Below are 15,195 nucleotides of genomic sequence, written 5' to 3'. Positions count from 1 at the left end.
TATTCTGGACATCTATGCACAGCTCTCACCATGAAATGAAGGCCATCTCAATCAGCTATGATTATGATTATGTTGAAAAAGGATGTCTTGTAGATGAGAATTTGCTCTATCAAAAAATGTTATTGTGCTCTTTATATCTGTTGTAGTTTCTATGGAAATAAATAGGAGGCATTACTTTCAGAGTGATTTATATTTACATACATTTAACATTGTTATCATTGTTTGTTGTTTTTTTTTTCCTATTCTCTTTTGCTTTTCTGTCTTAATACAGAAAATTTCAATTCTACTTTTTTCCCCAATTCTCTCCCTCGTCCCACTGGAGCGGGTGTGGGCAAGGGTGAGCGAATAGCCTGTTGCATTAAACCACAACATAATGTGTACAGTTTTGCATATCGCAGTGCAGGGAAGAATAAAAACAACTAGTGAGTTCCAAAGTGATTTTCAACATTTTCCTTCACAGGTTGGTTTATAACTAGTGCAGGAGGCAACAGGGAAGGAATGATAAGAAATTTGTGTGGAGCCAGACAGAGCAGTCTTAAGCATTTTATAGACTCCTATGGATGTACTATAGATCTTTGTTAACCTGATTACTCTTAGAAAACAAGCACATAGCATAGAGCCTGGTTCTACTTCATGGTGAGACACCTTAAAATTAAGCTTAATGCAGCACTCAAGAACATTTAGGCTTCTTTAATTAAATTACACACTGTATCCACAGGTGTAAAAAATATTCATCTGTTAGCAAGAAATAGAGATGAGAAATAAAAATTTATTCCCTAATTCTGGAAAGGAATCACAGAATGGAAGAATGGATGAGTTTGCAGGAGAGCTCTGTAGATCTCCTGGTCCAACTGCCCTGGTCAACAAGAACCACCAAGAGCAGAGCTCCCAGGATCATGTCCATGTGGCACTGGAAGATCTCAAAGGAGCAGACTCCACAGCCTGTCTGGGCAACCTGTGTCAGTGTTCTGTCACCTCTACAGTGTTTTAGTTTGTGCCAATTGCTTTTTGTCCAGGCATCAGGCACTGCTAAAAAGGAGCATGGATCCAATACAAGATACAGGCACAAAGAGAAAGACAACTGTCTTATTGAAATGAATGTTTAAGTTATAATGTTTACAAACATCAGAGCCCTGAATTCAATGAATAGTTCAGTTCATCACCATCTATCACTGAGCTCCAAGTGAAGCCACAGGAATATTTTCCTTTTGACTACACATTTTTTTTTCTGCCCTCTCTCCCCAGTTCTGCAGCTCCTGTTCTTCCTCTCCTCTTTACACGCAGTGACAACATCAGGGAATAATCAGGGGAATGGTAGCAGAGGCAATAGCAGGCAAATTTGGAAGTGAAAGAAAAACATTCAAATTAAAATACCTCTCTCCTTTTTTGAAATAATATATATATATAAAAGAATAAAAACTAGTTATAAGTATACATGATTATGGAAAAAAGATTAATGGAAGTATTGTAATCATTCAGTTTTCAGATCTTCTACTATCAATGAATTTTTCCCTACTGGATTCTCAGCAGAATCCTTTACAAGCATTCCCAGTGCCAATTTTAATAAGCAAGCATCAACCAGGCACTAAATGTATCTACACACTGCTTTTCACTCAGTAAGTTTACTATATAGTAACTGATGATGAAGAACAGTGTAGATGAGATTCAGAACACTACTTGCTGAGTGACAGATGAAGGAATGCATGCTCATCACTTCAGAAGGAACTGGCAATAAAAGCCAGAAGGTCTGCACCTGTCATGACTGCACCAGGATTAGTTGGTCTTTGTATGACACCAAGCCAATGCAAGCAATCTGAATACACACTCACTTAAGAAAATATAAAGCCTCTGATACTTTCTCTTCTAAGGAAGATTTTTAATGGCAGTTCCCCATACTTTGACAAATACTTTGCCACATTTTAGGTGAAGTGTATTCCCTTTGGATCTATTAAGACACAGCAACATATGATGTCTGTTCTCTTCTAGTTTTTCCAAGCATCTAAAAGGAATTTTGTGGCAGAATCGAGCATCAGGCCTCACATAACTATAACTGTCACTTTTTTTATTCTTTAGACCTAAAATACAAGTAATAACAAAATGGCTTTTAATAGATCTACAGTACATTATTTTATGGGAAAAAAATTCTTTAACTATTTCAGTTCCTAATAGTTTCCACATAATGCTAAGTATTTGCCAGAGAAATGAAGAAGCTTTTCTCCCTATCTGCTACAGTTAAATTACATACAATTATTACATAATTACAGATGTGATGTCTTTCTTTTCAAGATAATCATAGGTGTAGCTTAAAAAATCTGCAGGTATTTAGGTTAAACAACCTGGCAGGTCAGGTGCTCAGAGTACCAGAACAAATTATCCCATATATGTGCTGAACGTCTTCATTAGCATGTAACATGACAGCTCTACCTCCAAAAAGAAGACAAAAAGATCTCTGTAGAAAGATGTCTATTAACATATATATGTATATATATATATATATATAATACATATAGTTATATATATATTTTTTTTAAGAAAGAGAGAGCTTTTGCTCATAGCTTATCTGCTAATCATCTTTTGCAACTACTAGGGTTACACAATTTGCATTTCTTAGCTAAGAGGTGTCCTGGTCCACCAATAAGTATATTGGGTTTAACGGTACTACTCATTATGACTGGCACACTGGTAACAGATGGATCTCAGAGAGAAGTTCAGCACTTCTGAAAATAGTGTCATAATGTCTGAAATGCACAACTGGCAACCTAAATCTTAGCCTCTGGTACCAAACCTCCAGACTTAATAACCTTAGTTTCACATATGTCCTGTGGGGATACTAAGCTGGTTACTATGTTTAAACTCTCACTCACTAAAAATTTAGTCCAACTCTAACTTAGCTTTTAACTTTCTGTGCCAATTCTTGATTGCTGAAATTTGCATAATTATGTACATATTTCAGAAGAGGCAGGAACAATGCTTTTACTATTACCTTCTACACTCGAGAGTCTTAGGTAAATGGTGCCAATTCAATACATAACTTCTACCAACCATGTGTTGATTTCACCATGTTTGTACGTCACCTGACTTTCCCAAAGTTCTTTTCAAATTCACTTGCTCCAGCAGAATTGCTAGAATTTGAATGTTCTCCTCACATTCCTTTTTATTTTGTGCATTATTATTTCATGACCAATAGATTTCTCTTTGCATCATGTGTGACTTTATACTCTCTTCTCACTGAAAGTACTGAGTTCATATTAATATACGCTTTTTTCTCCTTTTATTTCCTCTAATAATTTGATTTTTTTAAAGAGAGCATTAGGCTTTGCAATGAGGTTGAAAATTCCTTACTCTGGAAGACTACCCAGTCCTTACTGTGAAAAAAAGGAACCCAGACAACATCCTTTTGCACTCCAAAGAAAATTTATCATTGGGAATCTACTTGGATGAAACACACAAACAAAAAGCATAGAGTTAGTACAATTTTTTAAAAAAAACAAACCTAATTTTCAGCAGCTGCTACCACCTGTACCTGCCTAATTCTAATTCACTGAGTTGCTGAAAGAGTGGATAACTTGATACTGTCTAAGTCTGCAGGAAAGAAGTATTACTGGCTGTAGCCCAAACACAGAGCTTAATACGGGAGAAAGGATTATTATTTTTAGTGCCAGAAGATAAGTCATTTTTCTCTGAAACGACTCTGTGGATCCTCTAATGAATCTACCTTTGATACTGGCAAGCAGTCAAATCAAAACACAAGCACCAAACACCTGTGTGCCAGATACACACAGCTGTATGTCTCTCACTCTGGATTCATTGTATTTTCCTATCCTAATTCTTTCTAAACCACAGTAAAACTATGACAGAGGATCTCATTACAACCCACATGATCCCTAATGGTGAAAGCACTGTTCAATCTGTTTAGTTTATTATCTGTAATTTGTATTGAATTGAACCAGCAAAGTCCCAGTTGCAACTTCTTTGCAGCAGTAATGAAATAGGATCAACTAGTGCTAAAAAGATGTGTGCACAAACAGGGTCTGTCACTACAGTGACACTAGTACACTAAGACATTAGTCCTTGTACTGTAAACAGAGCTGTAGCTGTGAGCATTGATCAAGACTTTTTTGGTCACTTTCATTTGCATCTACCCAGAATTTTGCACCTACTAAAAAGAGAACAGTTCCTGCTCACCCTGCAGTCTGAAAATGCTTTAGAAATATGTAACTGTAACACACTTCACTTATTAATCCACAACCCCCAAATTGATTTTGCACTAAGGACAGAGACTGAAAAGAAAGATAAAAAGAGTATGAGGAAATACTATGAGGCTATTTGGGTTAGGAGGTGAGGGAGACTGTGAGTTAGTGGCAAAATTATGATGAAAAATTCCATTGAATAGGAAGTTCAGCCTATGTGTACAAACATACTGCTGTATACATTTTATGCACTGGAATTAATGACATTGGAAACGATGTCACATAGTAGGGAATATTTAGTTGTGCTTCAACTCGCGGTCAGATCAGCGCCAGATTTGGGAGAAGATTTAGGACATAAGTAGATCCAAAACTGAAATCCAAACATCAAATGACTGTTAGTTGGTTTTCTTGAAGATCTCAAGAAAAAAATGGAAGGCGAGAAAATAGCTATGAAACAGCAGGATCACTTGAATAGACACATAATTGTGTAATGCTAATGTTTTCCAGCTGATGGTACAGGAAACCTGGAGGACAAGTGACATACCTAGCAGTTTCTTAGAGATATTTTGAGTACTTCAAAACAATGTCAGTAGACTAGCACTTAAATTTAGGCAAATGGGTCCTAAGCAGAGTGTTACCTACAGAACGATAGGACGATCCTGAGTAGTATTTTGTCTAGCAAGTCTAAGACGTTTTGTATACAAAACTTACCAGATACTCAGCTGATCGAAGTGACTGTCACACTGCTTGTTGCACACTAGTTGTTCACACGAAATAAAAACCCTGAAAATATCATACACCACCTGTACACTAAATCATAGATAATTCTGTCTGAACATGTGAATTTCACTCATGTTATTTACAGTTTGTGCTACGAGAATTTATACACAGTCAATACATTGTGTACAAAATACAGGTTAAAAGTTTGTATTTTTGAAAAAAATGTTACCAACTTACTTGAGTATGGAAATGCAGCTAGTAAATCATAGAATCATTGAGTCATTAAGGTTGTAAAAGACCACTAAGATCATCTAGTCCAACTACCAATCCATTACAGCCATGATCAAAATATATCAAAAAGGATTTCAGGAGTTTAGGGTGAATGGTTGAAGGAGTGGGTGTGCAAGTGGTGTTTTCCTCTCTCCCTTCTGGGGTGGTGAAGGATACAGAGCAGTCTAAGAAAATGCAAGCTCTGAATAAGTGGGTGAAAGGTTGGTGCAGCCACAGGACCTTTCCAGCTACAGGAATGAGGCAGTTTACTACATGCCTGGCCTGATGGCTGTGGACAGGTCTCACCTGTCTCTGAGGGGAAAGCGGTTCCTAGCCCAGGAGCTGGCAGGGCACATTGAAAGAGCTTTAAACTAGATATGAAGGCGGGGTGTTAATAAAATGATGCTTGCTAAGGTGCAGGGATTAGTTCAGAAACTTCAACTAGATTTGATGGGGGAAGCAGGTAGAGGTCAGTGGGACAGAGAAGGGCATGGGGATGTTGTTGTAGGGGATGGCGGGGATGAGCCTCTGAACTGTCTCATAGGATCTTCTGGGAACTCAGAGAGCTAATGTTGCTGACCCTCTGTCCAAAACCTCCTCGTGTCCCTCTAGGAAGTAATGGGGGAAAACTTCAGAATTCTTTCAGAGATTTGAGAGAGGGCCCCTCTAGAAAGGTAACGTGTCAGAAAGCCCAGCTGAAGTGCCCTTACACTAATGTACACAGCATGGGAAATAAGCCGGGCGGGTTGGATGCAGTGATGCACTTGGAAAATTATGATCTGGTTGCTATCGTGGAAATGTGTTGGGATGAATCCCATGATTGGAATGCTCTGATTGAAGTCTACAAGCTCTTCAGAAGGGTTAGGCAGGGCAGGAAGTGAGGGGGACTTGCCCTCTGTGTTAGGAGGTGGAGAGATTGTGAAGAGCTGTGTCTGAGTATCATGACCAGGTTGAGAGCTTATGGGTGAAAATCAGGGATCAGCCTAGAAAAGGGCATCTAGTGGTTGGGGTCTGCTAGAGGCCACCTGATCAGGGGTAGCCTGCTGATGAGGCCTTCTTGCTTCAAAGTTGCACTTGCGGACTCTTGTCCTGATGGGAGATTTCGACCACCCAGATATCTGCTGGGATAGTGGCGTAGTGGGTGGCAGACAATCCAGGAGATTCCTGGAGTCTGTTGAGGACAACTTCCTGGTCCAGATATTAGACTGACTGAACAGAGGTGAAGCCTTACTGGACCTGATGCTCACCAATGTGGAAAAGAGCCTTGGAGAGGTTAAGATTGGAGGCAGCTTGGGCTGCAGTGATAATACCCTGGTGGAGTTTGTGATCTGGAGGAATGCAGGTCTGGCAAAAAGTAGAGTCAGGATCCTGAACTTCAGGAGAGCAAAATTCCATCTGCTCAAGGAACTGCAGGGTGGGGTATCATGGGAAAGTGTCCTTAACGGCATGGGAACAGAACAGAGTTGGCAGCTCTTTAAGGTCACCCTTCTGAGAGTGAAAGAGCTCCCAATCCCCAGCAGAAGAAATTGAGCAGAGAAAGCAGGTGACTGAAATGGCTGAGTAAGGACCTGCAGTTTAAACTGAGGGAAAAGGGAGAAATGTTCAGGAAATGGAAGCAGGGTTGTGTAGCCTGGGAAGAATATTGGGACATTGTCTGCATGTGTAGAAATAAGATTAGTAAAGCCTGTGCTGCATTAAAAGAAGAGTGGCCAGCAGGGAGGGGGAGGTGATTGTCCCCCTCTACTGGGCTCTTGTGAGGCCCCATCTAGAATACTGAGTCCAGAACTGGGCCCCCCAGTACAAGAATGATGCAGAGCTCTTGGAATATGTCTAGAAGAGGGCCCCTAAGATGATCAGAGAGCTGGAGCACCTCTCCTATGAAGAAAGGTTGAGGGAACTGGCCTTGTTTAGCTTAGAGAAGGCTCCAGGGGGACCTCGTTGTGGCCTTTCAGTACTTGAAGGGAGCATATAAACAGGAGGGCGAACAGCTGTTTAAGAGGGTGGATAGTGATAGGACAAGGGGAAAGAGTTTTAAACTGAGACAAGGGAGGTTTAGGTTAGATGTTAGGAGGAAGTTTTTCACATGGAGGGTGGTGATGCACTGGAACAGGTTGCCCAAGGAGGTTGTGGATGCCCTATCCCTGGAGGCATTCAAGGCGAGGCTGGATGTGGCTCTGGGCAGCCTGGTCTAGTTGTTGGTGACCCTGCACAGAGCAGGGGGATTTAAACTATATGATCATTGTGGTCCTTTTCACCCCAGGCTATTCTATGATTCTATGATGATCACTATGTTCCTGAGTGCCACATTTACACGTCTTGAAAGCTTCCAGGGACAGTGACTCCACCATCTCCATGGGCAGCCTTTTCCAATCCATCCCCACAATTCTGAGAATAATTTTTTCCTAATATCCAACCTGAATGTCCCTTGTTGCACCTTAAGGCCTCTCATCCTATCACTGGTTACCAGGGAGAAGAGGCTAACCCCCACCTCACTACCACTTTCTTTCAGGTGGTTTTAGAGATTAACAAGGTCTCCCCTGAGCCTCCTCCAGATTAAACAATCCCAGCTACCTCAGTTACTCCTCATAAGCCTTATGCTCCAGACTCCTCGCCAGTTTTGTTGCCTTTCTATGTACACATTTGAGGGTCTCGATGTCTTCCTTGTACTGAACACAGTACTCGAGGTGTGGCCTCACCAGAGATGCATGCAGACAAACAATCAACTCCCTAGAACAGCTGGCTGCAATGTTTCTGATACAAGCCAGAATGCCATCGGCCTTCTTGGCCACCTGGGCACACTGCAGGCTTTTGTTCAGACAGCTGTCAGCTAACACCCCCCAGATCCTTTTCCTCCATGCAGCTTTCCAGCCACTTTGCCTCAAGCCTATAGTGATGAATGGAGTTGTTGTGAGTGAAGTGTAGGGCCTGGCACTTGGTCTTGCTGAATCTCACACAATTGGCCTTAGCCATCATACCAGCCTGTCCAGATCCTTCTGAAAGACCTTCCTACCCTCATACAGATCAACACTTCCTCCCAACTTGGTGTCATCTGTAGACTTACTAAGGGTGCACTCAATCTCCTCATCCAGATCATCAATAGAGATACTAAATGGGACTGGCCCCAGTACTGACCCTCAAGAAACACCACTTGTGACTGGTCGCTAACTGGATTTAATTCCATTCACTACCACTCTCTGGACTTGGCCATGCAGCCAGGTTTTTATTCAAGGAAGAATACACCTGTCCAAGCCATGTGCTGCCAGCATCTCCAGAAGAATACTGTGGGAGACAGCATCAAAGGCTTTTGTATGATCTGGGTAGATTACAGTCACAGCCTTTCCCTCATCCATCAATCATAGAAGGTTGGTCAAGCAGGACCTGCCTTTCATGAACCCATGTTGGCTAGGCCTGATCCTCTGGTTGTCCCACACATGCTACTTGACAGTGCACAACACAATCTGACTTTCCCATGACCTTCCCTTATGCTGAGGTCAGGATGACAGGCCTAGAGTTCCCTAGATCCTTCTTCCAGCTCTTCTTGTAGATGAGCATCACATTAACAAGTCTCCAGTCATCTGGGACCTACTTGATTGACCAGGACTGCTGATGGAAAGCAGGTTAGCAATCATTTCTATGAGCTTCCTCAGTAACCTCATGTGGATCCCATCTTGGACTTGTGGATCATGTAGACTTTGTGACAGTCCAGGTAGAGTATCAATTCACTAACTGTTTCCCCCTGCACTGTGGGAGATTTATTCCCCTCCCTATCTTTTTCTTCCACCTCGGGGGGCTAAGTACTGGCTTGACTATTAAGTACAGAAGTAAAAAAGGCATTGAGAATCTCAGCCTTTTCCTTGTCCTCAGTGATAGCATTCCCTGCCACGTCCAATAAAGGCAGGAGATTCTTCTTAGCCCTCTTGCTGTTAATATATTTGTGAAAACATTTTTTACTGTTGTTGTGATTTGACGTGTGAGGTAGCTAGGTGCTATACAGTTGTTCACTCACTCTCCCTCTCTCATTGAGATGGGAGAGAGAGTTGAAAAAAAACAGTGTAGAACTCGTAGATTGTGATAGAACTATTTAATGAGATAGAGAAAAGGAAGAGGGGTAAAAGATAGTATGAAAAGTATATATGTGTTTGTTTATAGAAAGTTATGCACAAGTAATTGCTCACCACCTGCTGACAAATGCCCAGCTAGCCACTGAATATTAGAAGAAAATCCTGATGAATGCCCACCCGTCTAAACTTTTCTTCAGCATGATGTCATATGGTATGGAATATCCTTTGACCAGTTTAAGTCTGCTATCCTGGTTCTACCACCTCCCAGCTTCTTGGGTCCTCTATGCCTCCCAGCTCCTTTTGCTCCTCCCACTCCCATTGGTAAAACAGGTGGAAAAACTGAGAAAACTGAAAAGTCCTTGGATCTGTACAGCACTGCTCAAAGACAACTAGAACACTATGTGTTATCAAATTTGTTTTTCTCCTAAAACTAAAACATACCATCATACCAGACACTGTGAAGAAAAACAACTCTATCCTAGCTGAAACTAAGGCAATTGCATTTAATAATGGTGGGCAGATTAAGCTCTTGCTGAGCTTTTGCCTTTTTAATTTTCCTTTTGCATATCCTGGTGACATCCTTGTACTCTTCCTGAGTTGCCTGATCCTTCCTCCAAAGATCATAAACTCACTGTTTTTGCCAGATTCTCAGCTAAATCTCCTTGTTCAGTAAGGCTGGTCTTCTTTCCTTCTGGATCATCTTACAGCATAGAGGGACAGACTGTTCCTGCGCCTTTAAAATTCCCTTCTTCAGCAGTGTCCAAACTTCCTGGAACCCTTTGCCCTTCAGAACGGTCTCCCAGGGGATTCTTCCAACCATTGTTCTGAACAGTTCAAAGTCTGCCCTGTAGAAGTTCAAGACAGTAGTTTTTCTGGCCACCTCTCTTGACCTCACCGTGAATAGAGCTCTTATCATTTTGTAATCACTGTGCCCAAGACAGCTTCCCACCATCAAATTTCCCACTGTTCCTTCTCTGTTTGTAAACAGCAGGTCAAACGGGGCAGCTCCCCTGGTAGGCTTACTTACCAGATGTCTCAGGAAGCTATCTTCCTCACACTCCAGGAATCTCCTAAACTGCTTTGTTACTGCTGTACTGTTTCCAGCAAATGTCAGATAAGTTGAAGTCCCCCACAAGAACCAAAGCTACCAATTGCATGACTTCTGCCAGTTGCCAAAAGAACACTTCATCTGCCTCTTCTTCCTGGTTGGGAAGTTGAAGTCATTTATCAGTGGCATCATGTGTGGTAAACCTAATTGCTTACCACCTGTCTTTTGTTCCTGTCCTGGGGCATTAGGATGACCATCTCAACCTAGCCAGCCATCTGGATGGACTTTCTTCAATATCCGCACTTACCTGTTCTTTGAGTCCCACAGTCTCATACCTGTTGTGCAAGGGCATATAAGGACACACAAAAATAAACACATATACAGATGCATGTATACAGATAATTTCATAAAGCTGCATATTGTATATGCCTCCCACATCTCTACGATATTGGAAAATAAGCCTGAAGAAAAAGCACTGAAATTAATTAGGCACAACAGTGCACAGTACCCTCTAGAAGTTATATTTCAGGGACTTGTTTAGAATTGTTTTTAATTATTGCTTTCTGGTTCAGGATTGATTACCACATACAAATGAATAAATAAATAAATAAATAAAACCCACTACATCGCCCTACGTGATAATGTAATAAAACTCATTTCTCAGTAATAGTTCTCACTTTCTTGACACAGAGCTCTACCCAGAGGCTGAAACTTCTTTCAGTGATTACTTCAAATTCACAAATACTTACTGCCTTGGTCAGTTAGAAAAATCAAACATGCAAAATTAATTCCACCCTGACATTTTGTGGTCTCAAGGAACACAAGAGAGGAATTAAATTTAAATTGTCATCATTTGTTTATTTTTTTGTTTAGTAAGAGTGAAATAGTGGAAAGTACAAGAAAGAAGACATTTTAGTGAGCAGTGAATTCTTGGAGAATCTTCTTGCTTGGGAGTCTGTATCAATATTCTTAGTTGACAGAAGTAATTTAAGTATTCAGTCAATCTCCAAAAATCTTTGAAATTTTTGTAGTATACCAGTCTGTGTCAGGCAGCTCTCCAATCACTAGAGGGAGGAGATGAATATTAGGAAGTCAGCTGTACATTATGTTTGCCATTTCCTTACAGATACACTAAGTCCTATGGACTATTTGCATGGGACAGCAGTAAGACTTTTTATTATATAAACAAGTAACTGGGATGTTTTAGTTATCAAACTGTTGGAGAAAAGGCTGCTTCCATGGAAAATAAGTGACAGAATGAAACCATGAAAACCATGAAAATTAACAACATAGATAGGCAGTTGGATGAAAGAAAGATGTAGAAACAGGAGTCATTATTTCATTTTATAATTTCTCCCAGCTTCTATTTATTAGTGTTAAGTTCTAAGAAATCCTAAAATGTGCAACAGCAACAAGAAATTTTCCAGCAGCACGTTCAAGTGCCTGGCTGAAAACAAGTGGCGCTCCTTGAAAAGGCTGCCAAGAAAAAGAAGTACATGGTGAATCACACATTTGCACAAGTTAGGAATAAAAACACTGGGCCGAAATCCAAGCTGCCAGCACTGCCATATAATGCTCCAAGACGAACAGCATCAGGAAACTCGCAGTGCTATGTAGTAGAAGTATTGAGAAAAGCCATGCTGGGCTCGGCCTCTTTCAGGAGTGCCATTGGAGTTGTGGTTTGGCCAGTTGTCACAGTCGTGGATTTACAGTTTCAGTTAAAGTTACGAGCACAGCCCATGTGAAAGAGTGAGTACTCTCATCATGTTAATTAAAGTCATTTATCGGTGGCCTTGTGTGTGGTAAACCTAGTACTCATGACTTGGAAAACAGCTAGATTTTGTAAAAGCTGGAAAAACCTAGACAGGCAAAATGCATACACAACTCTATCTCACTCTCTCACACACATATACAAAGAGCATTCAAAAACTGTGTCATATCGTAAAAATCATAAACCAGACTGAGTTACTTAAAAAATTTATACTAGCTGAGTTTATTTTAATTGCTTTCTGTTTCTGTTTTTTTAAACTATTAGTAAGGAAGTAGTTGGTTCATATTTTTTAAGTTTCTTACTACAAGAACACCAGCCACAAGCTTATTTAAAAGAGAGAAAAATAGTTATATGTTTATCCGTATGATTCTAGCTAGCATGCAACATCCAGTAAAACTAAGCAGCACTACAAAAAATAGACTACAGCATTTGTTTTCTTCATTCTCTTGAGGTTTTCCTAAATATATTTGAGCCAGTTGAAAGCAATACCAAATTTTAGGAGTACAACTATTGTACTAGGTATCGTCTGACAATCTGTTGCAACCAGCCACAAGAATCCATTTGAGATCCTTGAGTTTATGTACTATGACTGTCAGAACATTAGAGAATATTAAGTTCTGTACTTTCCCAGCCACCTGAGTATAAAGTTTGCATAAAGGCTTTTATAGTATGTGCATATGTGATGCTGGACATGTTTTTGTTTATTTCCCTGTAGGCGTGTGGTCAGAAGAAAAACTGAGAAAGGAAAAGGCAGATTTTTAATTTAAACAATAATCTCTCAAATGAGCCAGATAAACTCAAATGTGATAGAAGAGTCAGTGTTTCCACAGGCCACAATATAGAACAGATTGAGTTGGAAGAGACATTAAAGACCATCTTGTTCTAATCTCCCTGCTGTGGGCAGGCTTGCCACCCACCAACTCAGGCTGCTCAGGGTTTCATCCAGCCTGGCCTTGAGCACCTGCAGGGATTGGGCACCCACAGCTTCTCTGGGCAGCCTGTGCCAGTGCTCAGCACCCTCTGAGTAAAGAAATTCCTCCTAATATCTAATCTAAATCTATCCTTTTTTAATTTAAAACAATTCTTCCTTGTCCTTTCACTACCAACTTCTGAAAAAAGTAAACTTCTTCCCTGCTTATAAGCTCCTTTTAAGTAATGGAAGGCCACCATCAGTTTTCCCCTGAGACTTCTCTCCTCTGGATTGAACAAGCCCAGCTTCCTCAGCCTGTCTTCATAGGAGAGGTGCTCCAGCCCTCTTGTCATCCCTGTGACTCTCCTCTGGACCCCTTTCAAAAGATCCACATCCCTCCTGAGCTGGGGGCCTCAGACCTCTGCTCAGTACTCCGGATGGAACCTCACTGGGGGGCAGAGTAGAGGGGGACAATCACCTCACTCACCCTGCTGGCCACTCATTTTTGATGTAGTCCAGGATACCATTTGGCCTTCTGAACAGCAAGTGCACACTGTTGTCTCATTAACCTTTCCATCTACTAGGATTTTTAAGTCTCCTCCTGCAAAGTTGCTGAGGGTTCACTCAATCCCATCATCTGTGTCATGCATGTCCAATCTTTTGGCTTGCTTGGGCCAGATTGACTGAAGAGGAATTGTCTTGGTCTGAGCAAACACAAGTTGCACTGAAAGTAGTACCTCCATTAATGTTCATGGAAACTACAATCAATACAAAGAGCACAATGACAGTATTTAATAGAGCACATTCTCAGCTACAAAACACTATTTTTCATCATAGTCGCCAGCATTAGCTTTGTATTTTTGCCAGCAGTGAACAAGAGCCTGCATGTCTCACTTCTCTAAATCTTCACCAGTGGAGGCGACCCATTGTTGCCTCTGCTGAAACACACCATACACTGTCTCACTGTTCTCACATCCACTAATCGTTCTCCATAAACATTCACTCAATGTCAATAGGTGCTCTTTTTTTCCACATGGAGCAATTAAATGCCACACCTTTGCTTACTCTCCACTTAAATGTCAGATATCAACTTGTCAGACTATCTCTCTGCTGCCATTTGTCATACAACAAAAATATGTAATGGAATATTGGTGGAAATAACTTTTATCACCATTCCACCAAAATCCACCTCTGATATTGTAGGCCAACATAATAAAATAGCAGGCATTACTTATGGAACAGCCCTCATATAATATTGTTCATGCATATGTGGGGTACATTAAAAAGAATGTGGCCAGCAGGTGGAGCAAGGTTTACTCCCCCTCTACTCTGCCCTGGTGAGTTTAGACTATTGTGTTCAGTTCTGGACTCCCCAGTTCAAAAAAGACAAGGAGACAAGGAGGTTCTCCTAGAAGGAATCCAGTGGAGGGCCACAAAGATTATAAAGGTCATGGAGCATCTCCTGTGTGAGGAAGGGCTGAGTAACCTGGGTCTGCTCAGCCTGGGGAAAAGAAGACTAAAAGTCTTGGTTTTCTTTACTGTTGCAGTTAATCAAAGCTAACCTGAAAGTCCTTGTCCTCATAAGCCCTCAACCTTTGTCATATCATACTGCAGAAGGCACAGTCTCAGTTGCCCATTGCAAAAACACCATTGTAATAGGTTATGCTGTTTCTTGTATCATTACAACTGACTTAAATGCAAAAACTAAGCATGGTTGTGCATGCGTTTGCGCACTATAAACTCATAGCCAACATATGGAAACCATGGAACAACAAGAAACCATCAGCTTCTATGTGGATTTGGAAAGTCCACCCCAGAGTGTGGGCTAACCCTGAGCAGATAAGAGCCTAACCACACCTGTCTTGGGGACTAGAAAACATTCTTCAGGAAGGATGTATCTATTAGTCTACACACAGCCAAAGCTACTGTATAAGGAAATACGAATGTCCAGAAACACTGCTTCGTACAGATCAATCGCTGTGAAACTCAATGGCTCTTGTCTGTAAGATTTCTGTTCTTGTGAGGAACCCCATGCAGATGGGCTTTATTTGCATTTACATGCATTTTCAATTTTAGACCTTTCAGTTATGCTTATCCTGACGGAATGTATTATTTTTGTCATGGCAATGTAATGATATTTAATAGAACTCATTTGACATTCGTTACTGCATGTGTATACTTCTCATTAAAAAACATTGTTCTAATTATAATGTAATTAAATTTTA

Source organism: Gallus gallus, chromosome Z (genome assembly GCF_016699485.2).
Source record: "Gallus gallus isolate bGalGal1 chromosome Z, bGalGal1.mat.broiler.GRCg7b, whole genome shotgun sequence".
Taxonomy (NCBI): domain Eukaryota; kingdom Metazoa; phylum Chordata; class Aves; order Galliformes; family Phasianidae; genus Gallus; species Gallus gallus.
This window is presented reverse-complemented; position numbering follows the sequence as displayed.